The sequence below is a fragment of the Copadichromis virginalis genome, linkage group LG18 (assembly GCF_057382275.1).
Source record: "Copadichromis virginalis isolate Kocher_CV1m ecotype Utaka linkage group LG18, C_Virginalis_male_GT1.1, whole genome shotgun sequence".
NCBI classification, from domain to species: domain Eukaryota; kingdom Metazoa; phylum Chordata; class Actinopteri; order Cichliformes; family Cichlidae; genus Copadichromis; species Copadichromis virginalis.
In genome coordinates this window covers 28,001,571-28,026,691 of record NC_140635.1, presented here as the reverse complement: position 1 = coordinate 28,026,691, position 25,121 = coordinate 28,001,571, and the positions used below count along the sequence as shown (strand labels likewise).

Below are 25,121 nucleotides of genomic sequence, written 5' to 3'. Positions count from 1 at the left end.
AAACAACACAGCACTGCTGAGTAACAGCAGATACCTTTCCTGTTTATCTGAAATGTTTAACTGCATAAACTGTCCAAAGTAAGAGGCAGTGAAAGAAAAGTTGAGCCGCAGGAGAGACGAGAAAACAGAAGGGATCTGCGGTGAATTGAGGCCATGATAAATGAAGCGGTGCTGAGCTGCGGTGTTACGCCGGGTCACTGCTGCCCACCAGCTGCCCCCTGATGAAGTTAACACACTCAGTTATAGGCTGCTCCACAGACTGATAAGAGTGAAGGGCAACGATGAAGGACGCTGTGAAAATATTTTTCCGCACCAACCTGAATTTTAAAAAATCGGTTTGTAGCCGATGATAAGCACCCGTCAACCTTAAAAGTAGAGCTTTTGTTTTGCAGGAAAAGATTGCATTTTTTCTGGACATGTGGATAATACAAAGTGCATTGCTCATTCACCAGCATCATCAGAATACACTCATCTTGTGTGTGTGTGTGTGTGTGTGTGTGTGTGTGGACTCTCCAGCTGGTCTGAGGCTCTCCCCAGGGATGGTTGTTATTGCAGCAGGATGTGAGAGCAGAACCGATTTAACACAGGACATGATTTTGGCCAGAAGGTGTAGGTGTGTGTGTGTGTGTCTGTGTACGTGTACATGCGCCTGTGTGAATATCAGCACCACCTTGAGGAATTCGTTCAGGCCAAAAGCATTTCTCAGCAATGACACCATGTTGTTTCTCTGCATCTAAATTCCTGCATCCCTCATTTATTTCTCTTTGTTTTCCTCCCTGTTTGGTCGTTTTCAATATTTTTTGAAGTAAACGCTAAGCTTGGACAAGTTTAGTGCAAACAGGCTTAGCTTCTTAATCTGTCAGCATTTCATGATGCTTCTTTAAAATATGGTGAAATGAAGGAAAGTATATAGATCACTAGTTAGTTCTGGATTTCTAGCCCTGGTTGGATTCTTCAGAGTCTTAACGGAAGTCATTTCTAACAGTTGGGATGCAGCATTTCTTTCAAGTTTAACCTCACATCTTCAAAATGTACATTTTCTACTTCCTACTTTAGGAGAAGTTAAGCTCCTGATGACGTTTTACATAAACTAAATAAAGGAAGGACCCTGTTTTGTTTGGAGAAAGTATAATTTGATGATCTCAGCTGGTGAAGATTCATGGTGTATCAAAAAGAATTCAAAAGGCTATATGTTTCAAAGTAATGGGCATAGACGCTTGCATGTAAAGTTTTACATACAAAGCTTGCATCGTTTACACGTGCTCAGTGTGTCCCCAACCAGATACATGGCACACATCAATACGATAACTCGTCCCAACCACCACATGAATCTTTTAAATCCTCGCTTTCTACCAGTACATGTTTCGACTGTTACCAGTAAACAGCTGCGGATTTAAAGCACTTTAAAGTCAGATGTTTCTTTTTGATACACCCTGTATAAAGCTCTTTCTTAGCCACCTAAATTAATTGTATCAAAGCTTATTTCTATGAACGTGTCTCAGGAAAAAACAAACCCAACATGCCTTAATGGGTTAATAATTTGTTTACTAGTGGGCCAAGAAGTAGAAGCGCTTCATCTCCTTGATTTTGACCCCTCATGCCTCAAATGACACTGCCATGAAATGAGGCCCAAGAGAAAGCTGACTTGCGTCTTTGGCACCGTCCAGAGAAATAGCATTCTTTCTTCAGTGTTGACTGCTGCTGGGGAAGATTGTAAAGGATGAGTTGGGCTTGTTTTCATGGAAAAATGAAAGGATTAAATGAAAATGAAAAATCATTTGTTTCTTGTTTGGGAAAACTTTTGCGTCAAACTCTTAATAGCATGTCTGCCACTGGCACAGCTTAACCCGTAGTGGACCAGCCAAAAGGGCCGTTGGATCGTCTTTCTCAGGATAAGAGTCAGGCATGATGTAGCAAAATGCAAAATATGGAGATGGATTCAAATGACAGCAGCTCTAGTTAATCCTAAAACCACAGGCACTACTGTCACCGGATCACGCGAGAATGTTTCCTGGCTTACCAGTGTACCGTTTTACTTCTTGTTTTCAACAAACAGGAGGATTTCAAAGATAGCTTCAAAGAATGTTCTGACAGTGGGACTTTTTTACCAAAATAAGAGGACTCCTGTGATTTCAAAAAGACAGCTGACCCATTTTTATGGTTATAGGAATGAATCTGTATCAGGATACAAACATCTGCCATAACCATTGGGGACTGAGCCCTCTCAATAAGTTGACCTCAGTCAGACCTCACATCTAAAATTCCTGTAAAATACAGAACAGCTATTTCTGAAAAGACATAGTAGATTTAGGGATAGATTTAGGGATTGGTCACATACGGGCTTTATTTTATGGCCCACCATTAGAAGTATGTGTATGTGTGTGTGTGTGTGTGTGTGTGTGTGTGTGTGTGTGATCTTGAGCTTCTAAGGCCAGAGTCATTAAATAATAGGAAATGGCCTCTAAGCAAGTCCCTCAGGAAGTTTAAATGGCAGCGAGCAAGGAAGCAGTGACCTTTGTGACACTGTTCTCTGGACCTCGTAACCTCGCCTTTGCCAGCACAGGAAGTTCCTCATTCGCCGAGTCTAAATACTGATCAGTGGAGTGACCCCTTCAGCCAGAGCACCCATCGTAAAGTTTTGTCTGCCTTTATGTGTGGATTAGGAATGTTTCTCTTTTCCATGTGTTGTTAAGCTTGGTTTACAAGTTTACTTCCTTAAAGTTCTGAGCAGGTGTAGCTGTTCTCCAGCAAAGCTGTTTACTGTCTTGAATTGAACTTGCATCAGTTTGAGACGATAGCCTTGTGAAGAAGCCCATCTAGGTTTAGGTTTCTGGTTACGTTAAATGGATGTTTTTTGTTTTTACGTTAAAGATTGATGGGCTGACTCGGTGTTGTGAGGAATTGCGGTGAAACCGTTTCGGGGCCACGTCTGGTTTTTGGACGTTTGGACATCAGTTTTGCATAATATATTTCTTGTATTGCTCTTCTTGTTTTTTGTTTTTTTTGGCACATTCATGTCTGAGCAGTCTACAGCAAGTCAGCCAAAAACAACTTTCTTTGTTTTGAGCTTAACTTAATTGAAGACTAAGTGGTTTGTTGACACCACAGTGACATCAAATTGCAGTGAAAATGACTGTTTTCATTGTTTTTATCCTTTGATAAGTAGCTTATGCTACAGTATGTTTGCCGCTTTAGCCCCCTTGATCTTGAGTTTGTGACTTGATTTTTATAAGCAATAGGCTGTTAATGATTTAGTTAAGAGGGAGCTGGCTCCAAGCTCAGTTTCCTTTCTTTCTCTGTTTGTTGATGGCTGACTTCCTTTTTGAGTGTATTTTACGGATTTTGGAGCATGCATTGGGAGAGGTGTTGAATGACTATTGAATGGGCTTAACTCTGTGTGTGTCAAGGGGGGACAGAGCTGAGCCTGTTAAAACATGTAAACGCCTTCTCTGTCCCCGTGATGGAGAGCACAGCAGACAAGCTGTGGGTGTAATGATAAAGTGTTCCCAGCCCAGGCATCGCAGCCTGTTTAAACCTACCTTTAAGAGACTGTTAAGCATCCTGAAAGACTAAAAGGACTGCAAATCCTGGGTCCCTCCTCTCTTTATGACTGTTGGTGGGTAGGCTTCAGGCTCTGGGGGCAACACTAAGCTTTTCAACAGGAGCTGGATGAAATCCCCAATGTCTACTCCTGATTGTGGGGCTTGTATGGTGGAAACATAATCAGGGTAGTAACTGACAGTATAGCTCTGGTGCACTGTATGAGTGTGTGAGTAATATAGTGGAAAGTATTACATTTCTTTTGAATTTGTATTATATTTATTATTTGCATGAACAGATGTCCAAGTGATAGTACCTATCCAAGTCATAGATAAGCTAATCTGCAGAATAGTTTCTGAATTAGTTACCGATTCTAAAAAGAACGACAGGTCATCAGCTATCAAAACTAAATGTATGGCTTCAGTGTGTCTGCATCTTATCATTAAAAAAAGTCCATGTGACTCATAAAACCACTTTTACTGTCAGACTAAGATTTCTCAATTATCCGGCAGCCTTCACCTGAAATGTATCTACCTGCGGTTCAATGAAAGGGATACCTCTACTTCTACCTCTGTCTCAGCCTATTGCTAGCATCCTCCTCAGCTTGTCCTCCTTCACTACAACAACAGCTTCTCTCTGTGGTCTTCCTCTTTCCCTTCTGTCTGGCAGCTCATTCTTCAACATATTTAAATGTTCACACTATCTTGGTTTGGATGACCCCAGGTATTTAAACTGACCTACCTTCACCACCTCTGCTGCTTCCATCTTCACCTTCCCATCCACCTCACTCTCATTCACACACATGTATTCTATCTTGCTTCTCTTAACTTTCATTCCTCTTCTCACCATAGCATAACTCCACCTCTCCAGGCTCTCTTTTACTTCAGCCCATCACCATCGCAAACAAGAAGGTGCCCAGAGCTCATTCCTGATGTAATCGCACCTCCACCTTCAACTCATCCGTCACATCTACTGCACACCTCACCACTGTCTCGCTATTCACACGTTCTGCACCAGTTTCATATACTTTCTCTGCCACTCTTGACTTCCTCTTTCAATAACACAGTTGCTTTTTCTACGACAGTGCAGCGCCTTCACATTACCTCTCTTTTTGTCTTTTCAGAATCACCGGCAAACAGCTCAGACAAAACATGACCCCTTATTTCTATTCCTCACGATTAATTAACTGCCAGTTCTTGCCGGTTAAAAACAATCAATGCAAAACAAATAAATGAATGATCACATGCAGCAAAAATTAATTAATTAATTTAAAAAAATTAAAAGAACACAGGCTAACAAGATCTTCTTTGCTGGCTTAGTTCCCTAATATCAGTATATTTTTCCACCAACAGACCTATTGTCTGTCAAATGGTCAGTGTGATTTCTATTCTCCACAATAAAACACTGAGTCCTGACAAAGAAGGCTTTTACCTGTAAAGGAATACTAATATTCTAATAATGAATTACCATTTCAAAGTTAATTCTTTAGACATGCAACGTGGGTTAGTGTTACATTGTATTACAGACCTGTTTCTTCTTAAGGTCCCAGATAAATTCTACTTACAGCTAATTTGGGTTCCCAGCACTAAGAAGCACCCATGTAAGAAGACATTTCTCCTTACAGTAAATGGCAGCGACGTCCACCCACCCACAACTTCTCATCAGAGACCAAATCTTTTCCCCTTAAAAGATGACTTCAGCTCACTGACTGTGAAAACCACTGTAAATCCTATGGTATGATTCACTACTCCACGATACTAAAGAAGAACTTAAACTGCTGGCTCTGCTGCTGCAATGCTGAGTTCACTGCTGCTTGGAAAATGTTGATTCAGCAAGGACCAGAGAGGAAGCTGATGAAGCTATGGCCTGGGGTGCCGACAGTGGATATGTGGCACAGTGGCTCCGTTAGCATTTTTATTGTTTTATAGTACAATCTTTACCTGTAACACTGGTTTAGATCCACCTGGTTATTAGGGGTGGAAAAAAAAAGAAGTTTGAAAGCATAATTTGCTAAATTGCAATACATGTTATCACAATACTCAGCATATTGCAAAATATTAAAAACTGCAACAATATCATATTGTCAGTGAAGTGTCGTGATAACATCATATTATGGTGCGTCTAGTGATTCCCACTTGTTTTCTCCCATCTATGAACAAAAGCATCTCTTCTCTCTCAGTAAGCCGTCACCACCGGCCGCTAACTTGAGTTTCGAGCAGTAAAAGTCTAAAAGTGGAAACTTAATGAAAATGGTGTTCTTGAAATATGGCCTGTCCCATGGCCTTGACACAGCAAACTCACTGTTAGGATCAATCGCAGCTGGGCACTGATTCAAGCCCTTTAATGATTTCCATTCACTCACAATATTTCATAGCTGTCATGAGAAATATTATCCTCAACAAATCCTTTCTAATCACCCCTTTCGTAGAAAGATTTCCATTTCACATGGATCACGGGCGAGCAGGCATGCTCAGTAAATCCACTGCGGACAGAGGTGTGTGCATGTGGGAGAGCGATGAGGAGACAAAGACTGAACGTGTGTGTGTGAGTGTGACTGAGACTAAGAGACAGATAGACCTCCAAGCTTTATAATCCTCAGCTCTCATGTTGTCTTTCTGGGAAGTGTTAAAGGGGCACACGAGTGCGCGTGGTGTTTGCTTTCCACTGTCCCATCAGCCCAAACAGCTGGGATTTAAGAGGGTCATTTAAAACGTGCAGAACAACACTGAAGGCCAGATAAACCATGTGCATCCTGTTCTCTACTTCATGCATAGAGTAACTCAAGCTGATAAGGATGCTAGGTTAGGACGATAAATAAGTTGTGATAGAATTTAACATGAAGCAAATACATATTGCTTTCACAGAGCCTCCAATTCTTTTGAAAAAACAAAGATAATTTTTACTCCCACAAACACACATGTTATATTTTGCCTTGTGAACATTTGACATGGTACTGAAACTCATAACTTTAACCTCCTTCAATAGTTTTTCCCCTTCCTCTTTTCCCCCCAATTCCATGTCGCATGTCTTAGTTTCACATTGGGTAAATCTGAGCTTCCTCTTCACTGCTGTTTTTCAAAAGTAATGTTACTACCAATATTACAATCAGCATTTTTAATCAAATAAAAACGCTGCTGCAAATAATCATTTAAGGAAACGTCTATAACATATTCACAACTTAAGATCAGAATTCAGGTTTGTGAATGTAAGTAAAAATTCATGATGACTGAGATTTAGCTGTAAATCTTCATGGGTGTGACTGGGACACACAAAAATAAAAAGGAAATAAAAAGGAGGACAGGATCAGAGGGAGCAGAAAATGGGTCGAGGTTCTCGGGTCTCACTTAATCTGCATGTGCGCATTTGTGCCAAGGTCATAGGTGAGGAAGTATGCATAGCACCAGAGGCTAAAGCGCTCAGTGCCATCTGGATGCCTGGCCATACATCATGCCAGGGGCTTTGACTGTGTGTGTGTGTGTGTGTGTGTGTGTGTGTGTGTGTGTGTGTGTGTGTGTGTGTGTGTGTGTGTGAGAGACATTGAAATGACACCAAACATACCAGCTCATTCACAGCCTCAGCTCACATGCCAGACAAGGCGTTCACAGAATGCAGATCCTAAGTTTTAGTTTAAGCTGAGCCGTAACGTTAGACAACATGGAAGATGATTAAATCGATCTTTCTGTTACGGAAACTACAGTACAAAGTACAGAGTTTCAAAATTTACTGCTTCATTGAATGCACTTGACACACTGTAACCATTATCCTTGGCTAATAATTAAGTGACAATTTATTATTACTTAATCCATTTGTTTTTGTTTTCATGAAAATGTTATCGTTTCCAATAAACAAAGGTTTTAAATGTATTTAAAATATGCATTTTATGGTCAGCAGTTCAGAAGAATTAATAAATTCTCACTTAATGAGAGCCTGAAGTCAACAAATGTCATCTTAAAAGAAAAACATTTAATTAGCTGCATATCCACTGACTATTCATCTATCAATTCTTTAATAAATGTCCTACAACATTTAAAAATGCATTAATCCAAACTAAATGTCCTCTTTTTAAGCACGACATGCTGGCGCTGACGTCACTTTTCTACTTCTAATGTGTAACAAAGTGCTTGGATGAAGCCATTCGGTTAACTGAAACCATACGGTCTGCTTATCATTTCTTCCTCAGGCCACAGGGGGGCAGTGTGAGACAGTGACGGAAGTCACTCTCAAAGCATTTTTGTTTGTTTTGTTTTTGAGTTGTTGTACCTGAAAGTTCTTCTTTTAAAGACAGTGTGAGGAAGAAAAACAATACTGACATGACTTAATTCATATTTAGCCATCCATATATTTCAAATGCTGCTTAAGTACAGACAAAACTCACTAACATTAACACAGTGTGTTCACGTGTGCGTGTCAGAAACACATACAATAAAAATTACATATACAGTTTTCATCGAGATGATGATTTTCGGGATATTTCTGACGACAGCACAGATAATAACTAAACTACAGCAGTAGAAACAACAATAGATGACAGATTATTGCTCAAACTCAGATGTTAATCATTCTTAGCAATGTCTGTCTGCAGCTGTGAAGGATGCAATGTCTTCTATTTTTAGAAAAACAAAACCACCCAGCCTAGAACGGATGTCATGCTTATCCTTTAAGTTGGTAAAGATCACAGGTAAAATACCAGCTTAATGATTTCAACTGATACACTCACCAAGGCCTCACAAACAAGCTCACACTAAGGACTGCAACATTACCACAACATTACACCTCTAACATTAAAATAAATATATAAAGATTTTTTACAAAATATCAAAAGTTTCAAACTGTCATCTCTGTAAAAATACTTAACAAGACATATTTAAGCAGTGTGAGATGTAGGCTTTGTCAAGGACCTGTCAGAAGAATTGCATCATCATGTGCAATGAGTGTGGGTGTGTATGGTCAATATGTAAGCTACTCTTCCAGTCCCTCTGATCAGGAGAGTGAAAGATAAGGAACACAACACACTCTATACACTGCAGCCATGTGTGCGTTTCTGTGTGTGACGACAATGTGAATTCTTCAGTTCGTATTATCACATGCAGACTAAACTATGTATGCCTCAGTTGAAACTAATACAAACCCAGTAACAGAAAAGTTTGGATCCTGTGTAAAATGTAAATAAAACCTAAATAAAAACTTGCAAATCTCATAAACTCATATTTTATTCCACGCAGAACAAGTCAAATGTTTAAGCTTAAAAAATTTACTATCACTTTGAATTTGATGGCAGCATCACGTTCCAACTTTTTTGAGACAGGGCCATGTTTACCCCTGTGTAGCATCCTGTCTTCTTTTACCAGGAGTCTGTAAACCGAGGAGACCATCTGCTGGACTTTTGGGAGACGAATGTTTCCCATTCTTGTCTGCTCAACAGTCCCGTGTCTTCTTTGTCATATTTTAGATGATAATACTTTTTTTGATTTTCTTTTAAATGTTTCCATTTTGTGAAAGCTCTTGGCTGCACTTCGGCACCCAGACTCTTCTACCAGCTGCAGTATATGAGGGTCGGGATTGTCTTGCTGAAACATGCGAGACCTTCCTCGCAAAATACATTGGGAGCTTTGTTGTTTTAAAACCTGTATATAGCTTTCAATACTGATGGTGTCTTCCCAGATTTTCAAGCTGCCAGTTCAATGGGCACTGATTCACCTCCAAACCATCATATCCATGTTCCACAGACGGTGATTCCTGGAAGTCATCCTGAGTCCCTGTGCTGATTTCCACAACTAAATCATGCCCGTTTTTAATGCAGTGTTTTATAAAAAATCTCCAGATTCTCTGAATTTCTTTGTGACATCATATACTGTAGATGATGAGATATTCAAAGTCTTCATAATTTTTTGTTGAGGAACTTTATTGTGAAAATGTTCTACAATTTCACGTTTTGGAGGGTTTTTTCAGATTTTCCTTTGCTCATATTTACATAAGAGAAACTCCAAACATGCTATTTATACCCAATTATGTTACTGCTTTGTTCACAAATAAACTAATTAGTTCTAAAATGTTCTTTTGTTTCTTTTTAGTACCAATTCCTTTTCCAGCTTTTTGGAGACCTGTTGCTGCCATCAAATGAAAAACACTCAAAATCTTCTTAAAAAGGTACATTTTTTGTTTTTTATGTTCTATTGTGAAATTTGGACTTCAGATTTACAAATGATTGCAATTTGCTTTTATTTACATTTTACACATCATCCAAATATTTTCGGAATTGGGGTTGTAGGTTTTTCCACAGTCGTGCATACACTGTTAAAATGCTAAAATACACATGACCACAGATTCAAATAAACATATGTGAAAGCCCACAGTTCCTGCTGTGAGCATAGCATCCCCCAACCACTAACTGAGGACAACCAATCAGCAGAAAGATGGCTTCAAGGGAGCAGAAACGGCTTGTCTCAGACGGTGGATGAACAGAGGGGCTGGTGGATAGCGTGGCAACCCTTGCACTGATGCTAGTGCATAAACTCCTGATCAATGGACCAAACAAAAGAAACTGGCAATGCTAAAACTTTCCTTCCTTGTTACTTTCCATTGGCAGGATGTGAAAGGTTATATGATATGCAACAAGCCACCAGTTAGTCACTCCATAAACATTTCTAAGCTATTATCCTATAGAAGTCGACTTCTTGGTTCCTGGATGCCCTGAAACTTCAGTGATTAATCCTGTCACAGGTATGAAGAAGACGAATCAAATGAAGATGAAGGTCAGCACCCTGACGTTTATCTTTTAGAGACTGATTTCAGATTATAAGAGGCTCAAGTCTTCTACCCCAGAGCTGTGCGACTGTGTTACCAGTGTCACAAGGTGATCTATTACAGGGACACTTAGTCAGGAAACCCGACGCACTGACAACAGGCCGGACATACAATACACCAGGAAGTCACAGACAGCACGCCAGTCCTCAGGGGGTCTGGTAATGTAATACTTGTAGATCAGGAGAAGAGAAGGGATTATTAAAAGAGCGAATGGTGAAAGGAAAAGGAAAAGCCAGAGGAGGAATGAAACCAACAGCGGGTCATGTGACAACTCGCCTGCAGGTAGTTGGACTGAGAAGTGGAGCGGGGGTGGGAGTGTATGGAGTGCCAGCCGGATGTAAGTTCATGGTTAGAATAACACTGTCTCACACCCACAGGCGCACACACTTTGACTCCCAGAGGCTCCCTTTCCTCCAAGTTCTTCTCTGTCAGTCTGGGCCCCAAAAGCCCCTTCAAGCATTCAGAGACACTCCACAAAAAGCACACTCACTGATCACTGCTACTATTCTGGGAGCTTCCGCTTTACCTCTCTGCTCCAGAATAGAGTAGAATATCCATTTCTAGACGTCCACATGCTTACTCCATCTCTGTCCACGTCTCCTCTGTCCTTCTGTTGAGTTTGTTAATCAAATCAGGGCCACAGAATCACTTTTTTGTCAGGAACTATAGGATACTTTCTTAAGAGCATCACAAGCTATCTCTCCTCCACCTCTCATTCTCTTTAAACAGATATGGGATCAAAAACCTCATTAACTTCAGGCCTCTTTGTTGTTCCATTAGACATTTTACTATGTAAAGGAAACCTAAGGCAGGTGATGGTTTGTTACACAGAAACATCTGGAACACGACAAAAAGATCCGTTGTGGAATCTTTTTTTCCTTGTAGGTGATGGTATCTATTTACTGTCACACTAAAACGCATCCTAAGCTGCCACCGGCTGGTCCAAACTGACCAGTAGGCCTGGCCAGACGGATTCTTTCATGACATGAACTCGCGAATCTCAGCAGAACCCAAGTGACTCGCAAAATAAGGCACCAAGTGGAGTTTCAGACAAGGAAATGTGATGTTTTCAATCAGTTTTACAATCAGAATTCATCTTCTCTCCTTATCCATGAACAGGACTCGAAACAGTGCAGTGCTGTTCTACACGCACGAGCCAAGAACACTCCAGTCCCGAATCAAGAGAGTGTGAATGCACACGTGTCATCTTAATTGTGCGTACAGTCTGCATTGCTTATAGTCTGCCTCTGATAAAGAAACACCAAACCTGACAGCAACATCCAGTTGTTTGGCTTGTTTTCATTAAAGCAAAGAACAACTCAACCATAAGAAGTATTATTATTTCTCTTTTTGCTGAGTTCTGCAGACACCTGCTTGGGAGTGTCTGGCAGGCATCCTGTGCGTGGGTCTGTGTTTGTGGCAGTGGAATACAAGGGTTTCTATTAAAGCCACCAGTGTGACTCTCACTTCCTCCTAACTCTACCTCATCAGCTAAGAATTCTTATTCAGTGGCTGCGACCAGAAAAACAAACTAAGCTGGGACGTGACCGATCCCTTTTGGTTACACAAACAAAAGCATTATGAAACAGGAAATGGTCAGCCACATCTATCTTCAACTAAAACACACACGCACACTTAAAATCAACATTATGACCACTGATGACATTATCTGAGGAATTTGATCCTTTTCAAAAGGTGAATAGTTCAATTTTAGACCTCCATGAGTTGGTGACCAAAGCAGAGTCAATGTTTGACATGACCTCATGTTTGCATAGTGAGCACATACACACAGACACAGTGTGTCAAAAAGACACAAACATGTGAAGTCCTGAAGCAATGTACACTATGATGAAAACTAGGCATAAAAACAGTCACACCCAAATGCAATGGGCACTGCAATAGTGCTATAGTCTAAGATACTGGAGGTACGAGCAAATACGTGCACTGAAGTTTCTTACCTGCACTATTTGACCCACAGAAACACGGTTTTCTTTCCAGTGTTGGCTCTGTCGTTGTAGATCCTTCTCTCAAGTTGACGAAAGAAGGTCAAACGCATACAGACGAGGGCCCCAATCCATTGAGGTGAGATTATGCTGAGCTACAACTCTGTGGCACTGCAGGGTTAGTGCGTCCCTACATGATTTCATCTCCATCCATTGACGAAACCAGACCTTGGAGTTTTTTCCTTGCTGAAGTAGCCTAAAAATATATATAAACAAACAAAAAAAGGGATATGCTTCAACAAGTTTTGACTTCATTAAGCATTACAAAGAGTCTGAATGTTGCTTAAATGCAGATGTGCTGTATTTGCATGAAATGTTACTAGCACTAGCACCGTGGATGTTTGTGTACCCTCAGAGCTCCCTAATGTAGCGATGCCAGAAAGAGTTGTTAGCCGAGTTGTGAAAACTCAGGAAATTACTTAATTACTTACTTAAAATTTTCTAGGTATACGGTATGAAACAAAGGTTCTTTCATAACTAACAAATAATTTATTTCAGGACGAGTTCGTTTTTGCATCATTACGCTGCCCTGTGTCCACTCTAGAGCTGGTTCCACAGTTCTTCTTTTGGCTGCTCCCTTTAGTGGTCGTCACAGCGGATCATTTGGCTCCATCTCACCCTACTCCTAGTACTCTCCAGGCAGCTTCATATTTAACATCCTTTGGCCAATATCCCCTGTCCCTCCTCTGCACATGTCCAGACCATCTCAGCCTTAACTGTTTAACTTTGTCTCCAACCTAAGCCGTCCCTTTGACGTGGTCACTTCTGATCTTTCCACACATTTCTACCTTCCAAGGATCCAAACCTTGACACCAGCATCAACCTAGCTCTCTCTCTAGCTCACTCTCTCTCTCTCTCTCTCCACAGTAATTCATCACTATAGCTATGACGAGGAATTATATGTGGGCCAAGACTTTACATTTGTGGGTAATAATAAACCTTTACATTAGGAATTTTCCTTCCCAGGAGCATTATGTTTTAATTTTGAAAACATAATACTTAATGACAACTTTGTGGTTGACTTGATTTATGTAATGGCAAATTTAAAACACATTTATTACCACTCAGCACAAACTTTAAGAAAATGAAAGCCTATTTCACTGAAAATGAAACATCTTCTAAGGTGAAGCTGAAGTCAAACTCTTTCCAACAAATCCACCCACACACATACATGACCAAACAGAGTGCTGGCACCAACCTGAACTGAGTTAACATTCCCTGATTGCAAAACACCGCACGCGGTCAGACGAATTAGATCTTTTTTTAATGACTCTGCAAAAATACTAATGAGCACAATTCTGGATCTATCAGAAATGATTTAATGGAACTCCAAAACAGAAGCATGAGCTTCTTCCCCGCTGAATCAATACCTAGAGCAGTCTACTACCGGAAGCAACTTCCAATGTTGGACATGACTTGGCATTTTTCCAGACCAGGTCTGGGGGCTGGGGTAGGAATGCCAGAGGGGCCCTCTGCAGGAGAAGGCAGTATGAATGAATAAAATGCGATTCACACAGACACATGAGGACACAGTCCACCCACCACCTAGTAAAGTAGCTGACTGGAGCCTACAGTGTCAGAGGAGGAACACCAGGCTATTCTTTTTGCCTGCATGCGCCCGACAAGCAACTCCTTTGTCTCTGAGAAAACAGACCCCGTATGTAACTGTGGACACTGCAACAGAAAAGTAACACACACTAACCACATACAAGCTCATAGGCGTGAATTGTAAACAAACACGCACACTCAACAGTCTGGCAGCTTTTAAGTGATAAATAGCCACGGGAAGGTCAATTATTTATCTTTGGTGTCAGGGGCTTGAAACAGTTAGCCACTCATTTTTCTATTGACAAAAAAAAATTGTAAAGTGCCAGAGGGCAACATCGCACCACCCCAGGGGACTTTACATTTTTGTTACGCAACAGGGAGAAGCTAGTTTATGGCTGTGGCCCTCACCCTGGCATATAAAGTCACACAACCACCACCTAGTCTCTAGAGGGTGCGGGAACGGCCAGAAATAAACTGCGCACACACAGCCGAGCACAGAGGCCACTTATAACATCACAAATGCACAAGAGCAGCAGTTCTTGTGCCTAACTGAGGTGAGAGGACCAACTACGGAAGCTTCTAGTATAAACAAAAGAGGTTTTCTGTTCACTACTTAATGACAGTCAATTTAAGTTGATTTGAAGGTACAGTTAGAATTTTTTGAGATTATTCGAAAGAAAAACTGGATATTGTACCTATAAATATACTTTGTTTAGTGTGTAATTACATCTTTCAACAAATTGATGCATTGTTATGAACTTGGAATTAATCCATTAAAAATGCATAGGAGCGGCCGCTGGTTTGTGGAAGCTGCCATGTTGCACCACCATCTTGAATACACTGGTCCCTGCTGTACCAATAGCGTTTTATTTATGTATCTAGAGACTGGGTACATACGTAGTACGCCGTATAAAGAGCTAACAACAAGCCAGTTAAAAACAGCAGCAACTGGTTATAAGCTAACATTATACCAGCTAAGCTAATATCAGGCTTAAGTATCCTAAAAATCACATTTCTATTTTTTTGTCCTACAGCGGCCACCGTAACTAGGACAACACACTCTAATTAGGAGCAGTAAGAAAACAGAACTGAAGCTGAACTGTGATTTTTTACACACTGTACCTTCAAGTTACCAAATTAATGACTGCCTGAAACAGAAACCCTTGTAACTTTTACAGCTGACAGAAATTTGTATTTTTAAAATCACTAGGTCAGATATTTTAACTTACATTGTAACCAAATACATGAAAAAGTAACACACTCAAATTAGCTGTTAGCAAATGTTAGCATGTCAACACAAAACTAGGACGTTACACAACAAAATCATTCCTGCTAGCCTGGACATTTTCCACAGTGATTTATTAGCACAGTGATGACAGCGTCTGGTTCAAAGTAGCTCTACTGCTAACCCTATTAAAATCTTCTTAGAAATGCTAGAATGGCTAAATACTCTTAATCATTTATAAAAATTTGACTTATGACCCGAGAACGATCACTCAAACATTCTGAGATAGTGACTAACTGGTGAGTTGAACATGTGATTGACCACAAGTTAAGGCAGCTATCATTTTTGGGTAGTGTTTTGAAAAAGGTTTATTTTTTATTTTATGTAATGGAAGTTAGCATTGTGGATGAAATTGTATATCAAGTTAATACTTCTGACTCCATTGAAACAAATCTTTTGATCCATTTAGGCACAAACAATTGTTCTACGAGCTTAGTTATAGTTAAGCACTAAATAGCAGAATGTAAAAGTAAGCAGAAAAAATGAGCTAAAATGTTGTCGTAGCACTTAACTTTAGTACATAAATCTTCCCATTTAATAACTCTGTGTTTTTACATAAGCTCATAATTAACTGGGATTCGACAGGCTGAATAGAAACGCTGCTTCTCCTGTCCTTTTAAAGCAGAGTCAGTGCTGATTCATGCTTTATACTGTCAACAGTAAAGCCTTTCTTTCATGCAGACTCCCCCGACTGATGAAGTCAAAATGTCACCACTCACCAAACAAGTGTTTTGAGCTGCATCATTTATACAGACTCTGACACACTGACAATAGAAGCCTTTAGTTTTTATATACACACACAACCTAAAAATGTAATTATACTCCTGATACAAGCTTCATGTAAACTACATTAAAATGTAATTTAATTTAAATGAAATTAAGCTATTCATTTCATTAAGCTTCAGGAAAGCTCACACACTTGGACATATATACTCCCCTCTGGACAGAGCTAAGCTGCAGTTGGGGGTCATGTGATACAACACGGGAGGGCAACACTTTCTCTGGCAGACAGTGAGGAAGAGGAAACACTATGAGGGGTTTGGAGTATTGAAACCATTCTATCTTTGCTATAGGAGACACTACAGGAAACCCAATACTCTCTATTGCTGTCACACGCACATACATATCTTTAGTGGGTTTTGGAACATATGCTATAGTAAATCAGTCTCCTCCCTATGAATAGAACTGATTAAAGCATGTTCATGTTTAATATTTCTGTTATTTATGGGCTGAATTAATAGTCAGTCATTTGGATTTGGATTTTCTTTTAGATTATAAAGACTTTTAAAATTTTTAAATAAATGGAATTTTTCCAAAGAGTCAGTGTTTACAGTGTTGACCCTTCTTCATAACCTGTGCAACTCTGGCATGCTGAATATCAGCTTCTGGGCCAAACCCTGATTGATAGCAATCATTTCCCTACAGCGCTCCAAGTTGATCACAAATTGTGGGCTTCTGGTTCTCCATCGACTTTTCAAGGACTGACCACAGATTCTCAATCAGATTAACATCTGAGGACTTTCCTGGCCATGAACCTAAAAATGTCAATTAACATTAATTAGATTCCGGGTCTTTTGACATAGCCCTCCACCATGTTGGAAAATGTGCAGATTGTCACCATACTGGTCCTGGATCGTCAAAGGTGTTTTCTGCATGGTCAGTCCTTAAAAAGTGGACAAGGAAAAGCTGATGTACTTCAAGTGCTAAAGCAGCAAAGTGTAGTGAAAGTGAAACACAATTTGTGCTACTGTCCAAACTTTTGCAGGACACTTACCAACTTAGACAACCACAGTGACTGCTACCTTTGCTGACTAACATCTTGTACATTGGCATTAGTACTTTGTTACTAACAAGCATAATAAAGAGCCCAAATTCAACTCACTTTCAACATCCCTCACACCTACCCCTGTCTAATGCTAACATTAATCTATTAACAGTGGAGTACGTTACAGCACCAGGACAGTATATGAGAACCAGACTAACAACAAACTGCATACCCCATGATTACTGAAGAAAAGAAAAAAGAACGCATTTCAGTTTTCATGTGTTCCTCATTTCTGGCATATTAGACTAAGATGTGACGCACTTTTGCTACTAAATACTTTCACACCAATTCTGCTTTTTCTGTTTGCGATGACAGTGTTACCCTTTAGCAGCAGTCACTATAAAAGTCATATGATTGAAAAAAGAAATGGAACAATTCAAATTCAACAAGCTTTGTTGTCTGTCAGCTGAGAAACTGCTGAACAATCAAGCTGACTTGAAACACCTCCCTGCAGAAAACTTCTGGCTCACTGCCTTCAGTATCTTATCCCCATCTGCCATTCTTAATTACCGACTCGGACATGCAGTCTAAACTACACCTTGCGCTACTCTGAGTCATCAAGTATTTACTGAGATTTTTTATTCCTCATGCAGGAAGGTGGCACAACACCCATGTAGACTCCAACATCCTGTTAGGGAGCTGGCACTGAACACATTTGGCACCGTTCCTGCACTAACTGCTCGCTCGGCATCGAGCCAGTACTGACAACAGCTTCCTCTTAATCTGTTTTACCCATCCAGTCCTCCATAGCCATGCCGTCTCTGAGCAGCGATGACCGATTCAATGCAAACATCATTAGTTTAAACACGTCGACAAGACCCCGTGTAGAGATTTCAGTCCAAGCAGTGAATTTGTTACGTCATTAAGCAGGCGTTTCTTTGACACATACACACAGATGTTCAGTGACAAAGCGTGGGACTGGATGCTGCCGAGATCAGTTACAGCTTAATTACGTCTACAATCGTTGCATAATTAAATATTAAACTAAATTTATTATTTTTTTATACTTGAATGTCATCCTGGAACTAGCAATTAAGATAAACACTTACTTCTGACCTGGCAAATTAAAAGTTAAACAGGACCCATTATGCTTATTTTTAATCACATAATTCTAGTCTTGAGGTCTATTACAGTACCTTTGCATGATTCATAGGGGTTGGAAAAAAACATACATATATCCATACAGCATAGTGTTTTGTGTGGCGATATTGTATCATTACAGAGACACCAAATGTTGATATCAATTTTTTTTTTAATAAATTATTCTGTGCATACTATGAACGCAAAGGCTCACCACATGCTCAGATCCTTAAACAACATTAGCCAAACAACACTGGCCACACTTAGCGTGACAAAATGATCTCCTTATTCAGAGCAAGGTAATGACTCAGTCACACAAGTGAAAATAGGACAGCAACCCTTGGACTCTCAGAGAGATTATCAAAGGTTTGCAAATAATTGCCATCTAATTTATAAATACAGACTAATGCCAACATCAACATGTTGGCATTAGTCTGAATGAGTCTTAAAGCACAACTTTAGGGGACTCGGATCAACTGGTTGCCATCTGGTTGTATTCCAGTTATACTCCTATAGAACAGGAAGGTTGCTAAGTGTAATTGTAACTGTGAAATGTGAATTTCTGTTTATGTAGACACCAGCAAACGTGATTGTCGGCCAATTATCAAACTTAATTGCTTTATTATCAGAAACAGATTGCATGTAATTGCCAACTTGACTTAGTTCAATCAAAGACTGATCGCAGACCTATAGCAGACTTTGTCTTATGGCAACATTTATGGCAGGTTTCAGCGACAGTGTCGGTAGGTTTCACGATCTCATTTTGCAACAAAGCATTATTTTATTAGATAAAATCGATATTGACAAAGTTCAACTTTGAGGACATAATTTGCAGTTGATAAGAGGCGATAAATTGCAATATATGTTATACTTAGCATATCATAAAATATCACAAATTGCAATAATATCGTATTGTGACAATATTGAACAATGAGGTGTGTCGTGTTTCCCACCACAATACATTTTCTTATACTTGATGTAGATGCAGCTCGTCAGCGCTTCCAAAGCCTGAAACTAGCCGTTTTGGCTCCTCTGCTGTCAAGCAACTATATTCTGATTAGCTACCCTGAAAAATAGTAACTTACAACATCCCATCAAATGCCCATATATAACCAAACATAAGTAAGTGTTGTTTATTTATAAAACACCTTTCACAAACAAGGGGTCACAAAATGCTGTGCACTAATTAGAGTAAGGAGAATTAAATGCGATAAAAATAACATAAAACAAGTTGACATACAGAATACCTTAAAATCAGTTAGTACCAACAAAAAACGGATTAAACAAATAAGGTAAATGGCATCAAAACCTCACATTTGAGAGACCAGCCACGTTAATTTTAGTTCTTTCAATTTCTACGCCCAGGCAGCTGTACAAATGTGTCCTGTCTGTTACTAGATCAGCCCCGAGGGAGAAGAGCATGACTGATTTTGTGTCAGTTAAAGGTATTCATGTCATATGACTGCCATCCACGTCCTACTAGTTTAGTAACTAACAGAACATCCTCAAAGTAATTAGATGAGAAACTTAACAAATAACAACACAACACGATACAAAAGCAAACTAAAAGGAAAAAAGTATTTAAGTTTATCAGCTGCTGAGAGCATGTGGATCTGCAAAGCACAAGGACTTTCTCATCAGCAGAGCATAAAACAATATCAACTTACGTGACAGCACGTACATATGTGACACCATAGAGTAAAAAGGTACACTCAGTGGGAGCCAGGGTTTGATAATATCTTCTTCAAACAGTGTGTGATGCTACAGAGTTGCCTGCAAGTTTGAGCATGTTAAAAGTGAAAGCAGCTGTAGCCAAATTTAAGCCAGAGGAGTGAGGAGGTCAAGGTGCAGGCAGGAGATACGAGGAATCATAATCTTCTCTACGCAAATTATAGTGTTAAAGCATAACTGTTTTTTTAAACTTAGTTTTTGGAGTTAATGTGGTTTTGCTTCATGCAAATGTAACTGAATATGTTATAGTACGTGTACTGTAATCAACTGCACTTATAATTGCAAATAGCAACCACTGAGCAGTGCTATGGAAAATGTGCAAGCCATACTGTTAACACCAGTCATGGTGTATTAATGGAAAGGCTTTACAGAACTAGCTGGAGTTGGATTTTTATACCCAATCAGCTGTGCATCTCCTTCAGAAAAACCTCAACTTTCACATCAACACGAATCAAACAGGTGCTATGTGCAGTAACAGACTCAGTGTGTTGTAAAGCTACACATATGCGGTCGGTAAAAAAGAGAGCCCCAGCTTGTTCCATCCATCCATCCGCTTATCCTTTTCAGGGTCGCTGGAGCCTATCCCAGCTGTCATAGGGCGAGAGGCGGGGTACACCCTGGACAGGTCGCCAGTCTGTCGCAGGGCCAACACACAGGGACAGACAACCATTCGCACTCACATTCAACCTAGTGGCAATTTGGATTATCCAATTAACCTGTCCCCACAAGTTGCATGTCTTTGGACGGTGGGAGGAAGCCGGAGTACCCGGAGTGAACCCACGCAAATACGGGGAGAACATGCAAACTCCACACAGAAAGACCCCGGCCTGATGGTAGAATTGAACTCAGGACCTTCTTGCTGTGCGGCAACAGTGCTAACCACCCTGCCACCGTGCTGCCCCAGCTTGTTGTATAATAATAATAATAATAATAATGTGTGAAGGCCACAGTTATACTGATCAAGCAACAGTTGTACCACAGGAAGTCTGACTGAAACTGCAAGGGTGACTCTAATCTTCTCCGTGTTGAACAAATGCATCTACGATCTAAAAGAAGCAGTTTTCGCACCATCGCCGCTCCTTTTGAGTCACCTTTATTCTGACTGGCTGCCTGCCGCAAACAGGATGTAGTCACAGCCAAAGCATCCAGGCCAGTCTGAAGTCTAGCTTCTTGGCTAACTGGAAACTGAACATTTTAATATGGTTTTTTTCTGATAAATTTTCATTTACCAGCGAATGAATGAAAATTTTAAAAAGAAAAAAATGAAACACCCTTCAAACATGTTATTAGTGGTTTGTCCACCAGAGGGAACTTTTCCCTGTTGGCAGCAGGTTTAGAACAAGAAGTTAGACCGTGCATAAACAAGTAATACGTGACAACAGGACAAGTTGATTTTTTAACCTAAATTGTGTTACATTATTTCAGTAAGGACTAAATCCCTAACAAATTTTAGCAAAACTGTTTCATGTGTCTGAAAGAAAAAGAAAAATCCCCAGATATTGCTATCAGTCTTATGTATCACTCACATATCGCCTGTGAGAAAATAAGAAAAACCATAAAAAGGATAATGCGTTTTTATAGTCAGATGTATATTAAATAAGAGTTCACACTCATGATTGATGTGACATCCAATGACAACAATAACAAATGTCAAAACCTGACCTGGACTTTGTCAGCAGACAGAGGCTCATTTTGATTTTACTGTCAAACCATTAAAATCAATTGGCCACTAAAAAAAAAAAAAAAAAAAAATCACTTATGTGCAAATGCCTTGCATAATGCTAAGCATAAAGCTATAAACCCTCCTCACAGGCTACAAAGATAATGACAGCTATTACAGCAGAATGTGTGCGATGTGACAGGCGTGTGTGAGCAGTGCAGACATGAAGCCTACAGAGTGCATCTGCAGTGAAAGGACACATAATGGAGGTATCGCGTGTATGTGTTTTGTGGTATGCAGAGGCCGGGTCAGCTGAGGTTAGATTTACAGTGCAGAGGGTAGCGAGCTTTGTTCCGCTGCCCTCAGGCCTCCTATCCGACACCGGGGTTCATCATGTGTGCACGCATGTGGGTGAGAGAAAGAAGCGGAAGACGGGAAGATAACGTACAGCAAGTGGGAACAAGAGCTGAGGCTGAGCTGCATAGTTTCACTCTGTGAAGTTCAATGCATTTTTTCTTTTTTACTCTTAAGGGTTGGTTTGATTGACGAGACGAGAGAAGCCGTTTCAACATCCCATAATGAAACTGTTCTGTCTTGATGGGATGACAAGACAACCGTATGGTATGCGGTGGCAATGAATGATTTTAGGCAGGGGTGTCAAACCTAAGGCCCGGAGGCCAGAATTGGCCCAACAAAGAAGACACGAATCTGGCCCACTGGATAGCTTTCGGTAATGTGAAGGAGGGCATAAAATTGTAACTGTATTTTCATGGGTTTTACAGCTTTTCCTACTAAAGATAAGGATAAAGACATCCCCGGTGATGTCCATATGACACCAAAGTAATTAAATAAATGATAAATAATGACAGAAGTGTTATTGTTTTTTCACTATGTACCAGCAAAGGCACATACAGCCCACTTTGATCTTAAGTGGGCCAGACTAGTGAAAGCCTCCTTTACCTCATATCTTAATATAGGAAAAAGAATTACAAGTTCAAACATGCATCTCACTTTTTCTACACATTTAATCCCCGAGTTTAAACGTGTAGAAAACAAGTACTGCTGTAATAAATCAAGGAAATGTGTCAGCACAGCTCCTCACACTTAAATCATAAGAAATAAATGTGCAAAATTCAAGAAAAAGTTCTGGCAGCTCTGTATACCTATTACTTCATTACTTTATTTTAGTAAGAATGGCTATGAGAGATGTATTTATCAGCAGGAAAAGTGATGAAAATACAGTTAAAAGTCAAAAATGTATGCTCTGCTGTTGAAATTGCACTTCTTTGTCTTATATTTAAATATCTCAGGGATTAAATGTGTAATCAAAGGTCTTTACACTGACTGAAAGGGGTGTATCAGTGGTTCGGCCCACTTAAGATCAAAGTGAGCTGTATGTGACCATCAATGTAAAACGATTTAAGGACCTATGGATGTCATGAAAACACTAAATTATGGAACATCTTTTGGAAGAATTGTGTTTCACTTCTTGGGAGCATCAATGCCAATGTGCATCAAAGCTGAAACAACTTACTAAAGACACTTTATCACGGTTTTTCCTTTCATTTGCCGCGCGCCTTATATACAAGCAAAGGGCTGGAGGATGTTTGCGGATCTTATTTAACTATTTGAATGCATTGGCTGAAATCCCTGCACAGACTCCTCATTCTGGACTGTGTAATTATACATTTGCAGTGAGTGTAGGCTTTGATATCATGTGTTGCGTGACTCCTTCACTGGTCAGGTGTGCTGTATTTATCCAAGTCAGAGCCTAAACAGAAATGTTTGTATCGCTGTGTAAGCAAGTTAAAGAGGCAGAAACAGGTCAAGTGCGCGTATAGAAACACACTACCTTTAAGAAAAATAGACATTTTATAGACACTTGACATCACCTTTTGCCTTTTTCATACTTCCATGTGACTTGCTTCAGTAAAGAGGACCTGTTAGGCTAACTAAGCACACCTGGGTGCCCTCCTCGCCTGAGCCTCTGCCCGGACCCTGAGACAGCTATCCGCATATAAAACTCACGTACATGTACAAGCTGGTCAGGTTGGCCCCCTCTGTGACCTGCGTTGTTGCAACTAAAGTGCTCCGGGCTTTCACAACAGAGACTCACAGCAGCTCTCACCTGCTGCCTCCTTCCCGCCACCAAGCCTATTTAACCGGCTCGCGTTGCATTTGAGGACCTGGACAAGTGGCCGTCTGACAACTAAGTACTTGAACTTTAACTGCGACGCTAACATTTCCACAACTAAATGAAGACTGCAAGTAAAGTTTACTACTCTGTTAGTCACTTCTGTTTAATGAGTGCACCTACCTGTCAGTCTCGGTTCCTGTCACCTTACGCTCCTGTAGCCCTCTCTTTAATGTTACTATTATTTCATTGATTTGGCCTCCAAAAAACTTTCTACAAATGAAGAGGTGCTGGCATCCCCGAGAGCTCCTTGTCCTGTGGAGTGGATGAAGCTGATGAAAGTTTGCTGAATGCTTACACAGCAGCAGTATCCGAAATACTGCCCGGGTATGAATGCAGAGGCTGCTGGCGTCGGTTCTGCGCTGTCCTTGTACAACACAAAGATCTTCTATACGTTTACCGATGGATAACTCCATTAAAGAACAGTCATTGTTTCATTTATCTGAATTGATGTGTATTTATTTATTTAATTTATTTGTATTTGCATAAGGAGGCATTTAAAATATATATTAAAATGAAAAAAACATGCAAAAATACGGAAGGCTTTATTAAAAATAAATAAGGTCCAATTAGTCAACTGATTGTCTCATTCATGATATTTTAATTATAGAACTGAGGAAATAGTCACCTTGCTTGCTCACTCATTAATTAGCTGATAAGTATCGCTTCATAACACAGTCATGCTTTACATTATTATGACATACAATTAAAAATGGCAGAGCCACTAAAGGCACAGTGAGGAGTGCCTGATCTATCTATCTATCTATCAAGTTATGTTTCAAGCGATCTGCCAGTCATTTCCCTTTTTTACTAAAGCACTACATAGTGTTTCATTTTTGTAGGTTGGTTTGTTTCACCGCAGGAATAAGTAGCGAAGTGAGACGTCTTTTATTTTCTCATATCTCTGTTGCGCATTCACTTTGTCAGCCCACTCTTAAAGAAATATTCTCCCATTTAGATTTTTCATGCTACCACCTTGCTGACAGTTGTCTCTGCAAACTGAAATGAAGCCTCTGTGGACGTGTTCAGATATTTCACTTACAGAGATTCCTACAAAGAACAACTGGGTGTATTTAAAGAGAACAACAGGGATAGGGAATGAGGTAGGACCTCTAGCTCCTGTTCCCCTTGATTTTATACCCTGATACAATTAAAAGCTGCCCAAGTCATTAGAAGAATGCGCTATGATTTGGTGGTGGTGAACGCACTCTGTGAACTAACATAGATGATAGGTTTTTATGACAAATCAGCTCATTTATAACAAAAAAATCTTTTTCGGACGTACGTTATTCCGAAAGTCATTGAGAATAAAACGTTTACGAGCCGCTGACGGTCCGATTTGAATTAGATTCACCTGCCTGAACACGCTGGAAAAAGCACAAATGCCAAATGATGCACTAACGATTTCTTTACTTTGTGTCCATCTTCCGGTCAAATTGTGTCACAGCAGC

General features: G+C 40.1%; 1 protein-coding gene across 1 annotated transcript in view; it reads right to left on the bottom strand.

Annotated features, from left to right (window-relative positions):
* Positions 1–24,025, bottom strand: part of tnk2b (tyrosine kinase, non-receptor, 2b) — a 59,504-nt gene extending 35,479 nt beyond the window's left edge. Inside the window, exons 1-2 of the mRNA XM_085438175.1 lie at positions 23,794–24,025; positions 12,303–12,543 (exon numbers count right to left, since the gene is read on the bottom strand). The gene's annotated coding sequence lies outside the window, so the exon portion shown is untranslated. The remainder of the gene's footprint in view (positions 1–12,302; positions 12,544–23,793) is intronic.
* Between the last annotated feature and the right edge of the window lie 1,096 nt (positions 24,026–25,121).